Source organism: Meles meles, chromosome 7 (genome assembly GCF_922984935.1).
Source record: "Meles meles chromosome 7, mMelMel3.1 paternal haplotype, whole genome shotgun sequence".
In the NCBI taxonomy this organism is placed as follows: domain Eukaryota; kingdom Metazoa; phylum Chordata; class Mammalia; order Carnivora; family Mustelidae; genus Meles; species Meles meles.
Window position 1 is genome coordinate 32529579 of NC_060072.1, and position 8065 is coordinate 32537643.

The 8065-nt window shown below is 36.4% G+C and overlaps 1 pseudogene; it reads right to left on the reverse strand.

The window, feature by feature from the left end:
• Positions 1–7141: 7141 nt before the first annotated feature.
• On the reverse strand, positions 7142–7855 carry LOC123946941 (annotated as a pseudogene).
• Between the last annotated feature and the right edge of the window lie 210 nt (positions 7856–8065).

Sequence of the window (8065 nt, forward strand, 5' to 3'; positions counted from 1 at the left end):
GGAAAAACAGAAATATGCCTTAAAAAATGGAGAGAAGTACCATACTTTTGAATTGGATAACTCAATGTTATTAAAATATCATGAGTTTGGATATGGATATCTGTCATCCCCACAATGAACTACAGATTCAATACAATTCCAATTAAAAATACCAGCAAGTGATTCTCCTTCTGGTAATGACAATATAGCTGATGCTATCTACCACTGAAATCAACTGTAGCACTAGACAAGATATGAGGTGATAGTTTTCAGACATTAGACAGGGTATCAGAGGACTTTTATCTTTAAAAGAAGGGAAACACACAAGGTAAGCCCAGGGTAGCCTTTTAATCACTTTTTCTCTTCACTGATACACTTTCATACAATAGACTAGAGAGTAGAAAGTGATAGATTCTACTTTCTGATATATATGCCCTAGCAAGATCCCTTTCCCTTAAAAGAATTGCTTTAATGAACAGAAAACAGCAAATGTGATGATGTCAACATGATATGATTAGGTTAAAAATTACTCTGCCTTCCTAGCCAACTCTCTCTATAGTTTTGTTGATTTGTGCAGTTTGATGAAGCAAGCTGCCATGTTGGAGAAACCCATGTGGCAAGAAATGGATGGCAACATCTGGCCAAAAACCAGCACAGAACTCTGGCCCTCAGTTCACTACCAACAACCACATGAGCTTGGATGTGCATTCTTCCCCAGTTGAGACTTTAGATGACTATAGCCGAATGACCTCTTGATTGTAGCCTGTGAGAGACCCTGAAACAGAAGATGTTGCAAAGCTTCGCCTGGATACCTGACCCATAGAAACTATGACATAACATACATGTTAAGTTTCTTGATAATTTGTTATGCAGCAATTTATAACAAATACATGGGACATTTGCTAAGAAACTTTCTGGGTCATAAAACAAGCCTCATGATATCTAAAAGAAGAGAATTCATACTAAGTATGTTTATAGAATGTAATGGAAGTAAATTAAAAGTCATTAACACAAAGATGTGTAATAAATGCTCAACTATTTGAAAATTAAGCAACATGTAGAACAAAGGAAATATGTAAGGAAATTAAACATTTTGAATGAAATGAAAATGAAAATTTATGTATAAAATTTTTTAGGATATAGTTAAAGCCCTGTTTAAAGAAAATCAGTGGCAATTAATATATGTGTATATATTCAGAAATATAAAGAACTTGTTGAATTCAAGTTCAACAATGAATGAATGAATAAATGAATGCAATAAATATGGTCAAAAGCCCTGAAATCATTCTTCACAAGGGAGACAAATCACCAATGAACACTTGTAAAAGTGATCAACTTTATTAGTGATAAGAATAAAACCAAATAAAACACACATAATAAGATCCCACTAGACCACCATTTGAATGGTTAATACAAGAGTAGCTACCTCAGATGATACAATCACTTTGGGAAAAAGTTGTCAATTCCTTATAAAATTGTACATATATATGTCAGTTTTTCACATTTGTTTTTTCAAATTTTTAAAATTTTTTTCAGTGTTTCAACATTCATTGTTTATGCACCACACCCAGTTCTCCATGCAACACATGCCTATTTTTCACATCTGTAATGAAAACATATACCCATAAAAAACCTTTACAAAAATAATTGCAGCAACTTTACTTTTAAGTTGAAAACAATCTTAATAGCCATTAACAGAATAAGAGATAAACAATGCATTGTTATATTCATTCATTGGCTATTACTCAGCCATACAGTGAAACTAACTTCTGAGACACCTACATCATGGTTTTGCCTCACAGATAGTATACTGAGTGAAAAAAGGCAGACACCAAAGAGTATTGCTTTATTTAAAAAAAAAAAAAAAAAGTGCTTGGGCGCCTGGGTGGCTCAGTGGGTTAAGCCTCTGCCTTCAGCTCAGGTCATGATCTCAGGGTCCTGGGATTTAGTCCTACATTGGGCTCTCTGCTCAGCAGGGAGCCTTCTTCCCCTCTCTGTCTGCCTGCCTCTCTGCCTACTTGTGATCTCTCTCTCTCTGTAAAATAAATAAATAAAAACCTTTTTTAAAAAAAGTGCTATTCTATATATGTGAAGTTTTAGAACACTGAGATGTCAGCTGTAGTGAAAAAGTCATAAAAATGTTTATCTTTAGGGAGCCTTGACTGAGTAGGTCCATGTGGGAACTTCCTGGGATGATTAAATATTCTTTATTTAGACAGGGCTTCATGTATGGATGGATTTTTCAAATGTCAGTGCATTGTATATTTAAGATATAAGCATTTTCTTTATGCAAATTTTACCTAAGCAAAGGCAAGGATAAACAAATACTAGTTGTTTATCTAATTAGTTATGAGTGCTTTTTACAGTGATGCAGTTTAGAAATTCTGAAATTACCTTCTTAGTATTTTAGGTTTGATAACAGGAGCTAGGTTTGAAACTTTTGGAGCAGGGAGTTGCAAACATGGAATAAGATTAAAATATACCCTGAGCTGTTATACCGATATCAGCATGCCCTCAAAGTATTTGACATATATGATACAACAATGACAGATGACAGAGATAGAAATAGTGGTAGAGAAGTACAGAAGGAAATGAGGTGAATGTTCCTATACTTTAGGAAGAGGCTTCTGTTTAGGGGTTGTGGGTACATTAGTAGAAAGTTCTCTTTTATGTTGTTATCTTAAAATTTTTAACATATGGCTAGTCTGAATAGTCATCCCCACAGTTCTCTGATCTGCCTTTCTCTGGAATCCTGTACCACCAAATAACTAAATCTTCCCTTCTATTGTATCTGCCCTATCTGATTCGATTATGTTTCATAGTTTTTCTTTCCAAAGCATCTCTGCCCCATGACCCATTAGTGGTCCCATTTTCCCCTTCCTTCCTTTATTCCTCCATCCCTTCCGCCTTTCCTTCCTTCCTTTCCATCACCCCTTCTTTCTTTTCATTCCTTTCTCAATTTCACTGTTAGAACTTTGCTGAACTTGCTAAGGATTTTCTTAGTGTGAGTATTCGCGGTTGATTTTTCTCACCCTGGGCTTTCAGGATCCTCAGAACTTTCCTTTATTTTCTCTCTGCTACCTCTGCACAGCTTTTAATTTTGTATAGAACCTGACTTTTTTCTCCCCAAGCATTTTTTTCTAACGCTTTCAGGATAACTTGTCACCTCCTCTTGTTGAAGGTGTTGCTAATGAATTTTTTTTTCTTTAGCTAGCTGTATTCTGTTTTAAAGATGAGGTTGGGGGGTGTACTCAAAACTCTGCTCAAGTCATAAAATTTCACTGACTAGAAGTCATGCGTAGCGAAGTTATTGTCTAGATTCAGGCTTTTATTTTGACACCTAATGTGTTTGTGTGTTCTTACATTACTAAAAACAGGAAAAATATAATCATAAATGGGGTCAATCGTAAAATTATGCTTTGATCTGATATTTGTGACAAATCTTATCTTATGTACTCCAAGTTAAAAAAAAATAATCTTTAAAAATGAGGACAACTCTATTTTTGTCGGATTTCTTAGATGGCCATTGTTGGCCTGTTTTAATATTTGGGGATAGAGTGGTGGACAAATGTTTCTATCTTTTTGTCACTTAAATTTTAGTGGGAGAGATACACACAGCAAATAATCCAAGAAAGTATTATATATCCTTCTACATATTATGGATAAATATTGAGAAAAATTAAAGTTGGGTATGGAAGCAAGCATGTATCCTTGGTCGTTGGAGAGTCTTACTAAATGGACTCTTTTTTAAGTTGGCCAGGCTCTGAGGAAATGAAATTTAAGCAGAGATTTTTCTGGAGTCAGGTAGTTACCATGCAAAGATCTTGGAGAAAGAGTATTTTGGGAGCAGTGACACAAAGTACTAAGAACATGAGGCAGAAAGGAATTTGATATTTTAGAGGCGTAGAGAAAAATGCAAGATTTCCTGAGCATAGTAAGTGGGAGAACAGTTGGAAAGTTAATCGGATTAGGCTTCTTCCTAATGACAAATGTAAGGCCCTATAATCCATTTGGATTTTAACTCGGACATAACTATCTGGATTTTATTATGAGATGGAGACAAAAATTTAAGGGAGTGACAGGTATGATTGTCATTTACACAAGATCACATGGGTTGCCTTTTGAATCAAACAATGGTTAGGAGATTACTGGTGTACGGTGGCTTGTGCAGGAGAGGTCATGATGAATCGTATTTAGTTAGTCTTTTTAAGGTGGCACCTATAGATCTTGCTGACTGAATGTGGTAATGAAAGAATGAATGGAGAGACCAACATCTATTAAGTTTTAAGCTTGAGCAGATGAGTTAATGGGAATGGCAGTTACTGATCCAGGAAAAATAGGGCAGGAAAGGTTAAAGAGAGGGATAGAAATTACTCATCTCACTTGGATAATGTTAAATCTGAGTTGTTTATTAAGCAACCAAGTAACCTCCATACCAATGTAGATTCTGTCATTTAGGGGAGAGGTCACTGGTAGAGATGTTTATTTCAAAGTCACCAGTGGATGATATTTCAAGAAAGTAAAGAAAGAAAGTGAAGAATGGAGATCTGAGAAATGTGTTTTGAGACACTCCAGCATTCCAAAGTTGGAAGAGGAGACAGGGATGGAGAGGGAGAAGGAACAGCAATGAAATAGAGAAAAAACTGGGGAACTTTGCCAAAAGATAATATTTGAAGAAGAATAGAAAGAACCACTATTTCAAAATTCAAATTCTCTGTACTTTACAATTATATTCTTTAAAAAAGATAAATGTGGGGCACCTGGGTGGCTCAGTGGGTTAAAACCTCTGCCTTCAGCTCAGGTCATGATCTCAGGGTCCTGCGATCAAGTCCCACATGGGGCTCTCTGCTCAGCAGGAAGCCTGCTTCCTCCTCCTCTCTCTCTCTCTGCCTGCCTCTCTGCCTACTTGTGATCTCTCTGTCAAATAAATAAAATCTTTAAAAAATAAGTAAAAAATAAAAAAGATAAATGTGTTTACAGGTGTTCCACAGCTGCTCCCTTTCACTTACTTGTGTTGTTTTTGTGTTCTTTCTTGTCAGTGGACAATAATTTTCTTCTCTGCTTTGGTTATCATTTAATTAGATAATTATAACACTTTAGTTGGACATCATGCTGTGGAATAGCCAGAAAAAGGCACTTTTTTTTTTTTTTTTTTTAGAATCAGGGATTTGAAAAATTATTGTTTGTATGCATGGCTGAATTCCACAAATGCATTAGAATATGGGGACTTCTGAGGAAGAAACATTCCATAAAGATATCATTTGAAATAATGCCATCAACGCAAAGGCATCCATAGGATCTCAGCTTAGAATAAATGCAGAAATTGGGAGCGGGGATCATAGCATTTGAAATGAGCAATACATTCATTTTTATTTACTCTTTCTGTGCAGAAAAACCAATTTATGTTTTGATATATTTCCAGGTATAATGGTAGTACGTAAAAAAAGAGGTAAACCAACCCCAGTTCTGTTCCTGAAACAGTTATAAATTTTATATTTGATACATTTGAAAAAATTGGAATTATGACTTGATTACCAGGAGAAAGCTTTTATCATTACAATTACAGATTTTTCCTCTACTAATATGAATTTATTAGGTGCCTAATTAATGCTTCATGTTAAGTGAATCATTAATAAAGCATACTTAGTATAATTTGTCTACTTCTAAACATAAATGAGAAACACTATGAATCTAGAAGTAGCTGAATTACTGCAAAAGTTACACATTAAAATTGTCAAATATCTTTAGAATATTTTCTGTGATTATCTGGCACAAACTAGGAAATCTGGGGACACTTCAGACTGATAACTAAGAGGATAAGAGAGATACTGAACAAGTTCTAACTCCAGTGGCACTAATTGAGATGTCTAGGTATGGACTTAGAGACCAGTTCTGGTGTCTAGGACATCAAAACATTTTAGTGTTTTGTTATCACATTATTATTTTGAGATAATTTATTTATTTGTTTGACACAGAGATAGCAAGAGCAGGAACACAAGCAGGGTGTGTGGGAGAGGGAGATGCAGACTCCCCGCTGAGCAGGGAACCTGATATGGGGCTCAATCCCAGACCCTGCGATCATGACCTAAGCTGAAAGCAGCAGATGCCCAACGGCTGAACCATCCAGGCACCCCCACATTATTATTTTGAGTTCTCAGGTTCAGCACGTTGGAGGTTTCATATCGTCTCAGGAAATAGATTCACAATGCATGTATATTTATATTTATTCATTTTATTCTCACTAAACTCCTCACAATAAAGAGAGAAGAAGAAGATAAGCGAGTTTTTGATCCAAACAATAAAGACCACCTTAATATGTCATGTGGTATTTGGTTTCTACTATATAATTAGCTCCGTTTTTCTCCCATTAAATATTATTTTATTTTGAATTTTAACCATTTTGTAAGTGATATTATTATGTGACTTAGGGTACACTCTGATATGCTGTGAGAAAGAGTCCTTGGGGTTGTTGGAACAAGTGGGTTGAATAAGTCGACTTGGTGCTTGCCTTTCATGAGCCAAAATAAAGGGAATAAATGGGCTCTGTATTGCAATGTTTGCATTGTACTGCAATGTTTTCCAGTGATTTTTACCAGCATTATACTTTTACCAGCAAGTTATGAAATTCTAGATTCTTCAATTTTGTTATCCTGTTGTCTCATAGCAAATGGGGTGTTAACCTCAATCATCACATTAACATCTTAACAGATTGGAATAGAAAAAATGTGAAATGGATAAAAAGCTAGTTTTTTTTTAAGATTTTTAATTTTTTTTTTAATTTGAGAGAGAGAGATAGAGAAAGACAGAGAGCCTGAGAAAGAGCAAGCACCAGGGGTTAAGGGCAGAGAAAGAGGGAGAAGCAGGCTCCCTGTTTTGCTGGGAACCTGGACACAGCTCAATCCAAGGACCCTAAGACCCATGACCTGAGCTGAGAGCTAGCCAGCCTGATGATAATTTGGTAACTTTTCAGCTCCCAACACACCACCCCTTAAACTCAGGACTGTGTATACCATTGATAAGAAAAAACATTTAACTTGGGTTATTCAAGATTTGAGGACATGAAATTTCAATAGACATAGCATGCAGAGTTACAGATTACAGAAATTTTTTTTTCATCTGACAAGAAGCCATAACTTTATTAATGATAGAAACAGCACAAATTTCAAACCAAGCTGCAGTTGTTCTTTTGAAACACCAAAAAAAGTCCTCGTTTTCAGATGGTTACATTGTTAATTCCATCATAGCATTTACAATATCATTACTGTTGTTCTTCAGAGCTCGGACTGCCTTTGCTCTTGACACATTTGCTTGTGACATGACCAATTCTATGTCCTTAACCTCTACACCAGTTTCATCAACCTCTTCCTCTTCACTCTCCTCTTGTGCAGTTGGAGTCTGTGTGTTTTCTTGAATGTTTGAGACAACTTCACCTTGAACTTTGAATTTCTCAGCAGCTGCCAGTTGTGCTTGCTGAGGTATATCCTCGATCTTGGCTTCCCCCCAAACTATGTAGGTATCTGAAGCTGGGCTCTTGTAGACATCTGGTTGTAACCCCTGTAACCTGTCGAAGACCCAGTTTGGACATAGCCTTCTGTGCCTTCTTTTCACTCCAGCTCTGTTTTGCTTTACTGACTGGTTCTTCGTCAGTTTCAGCGGCTGCTGCCAGCTGGGCTTGTTGTGTGGTTGCCTGTGTGGAATCCTGTTCCTCAAGCTCTGGTACTGATTCATCACTGTCAGATTCTGTTCCAGACCCTGTCTCAGCCTGGGGCTGTGGCAACTCCTGCTCTGTAGCAGGGACGTTGCTGTGGCTTCACCAGGCATTTTGTGCTGGGGACGCGGAACCAAGATGGCGGCAGAAAGAGAGCGAGCGAGAGCGTGACCCATGCCTGTTGCAGCGATTACAGAAATTTTTTATTAAATTTAAATTTTTATTTAGTAAGTGTATGACAGTTACAAATTTTGATTTAAAAATTCTTACTCCAAGTCGTTCAATATTTCTATTTTTGTAGCATCTTGTCACTCTAGGAGTTTAAATCCCATTTCTTCCCATTCCCAGGTATTGATGAAGATAACTAAAGTGCGATAA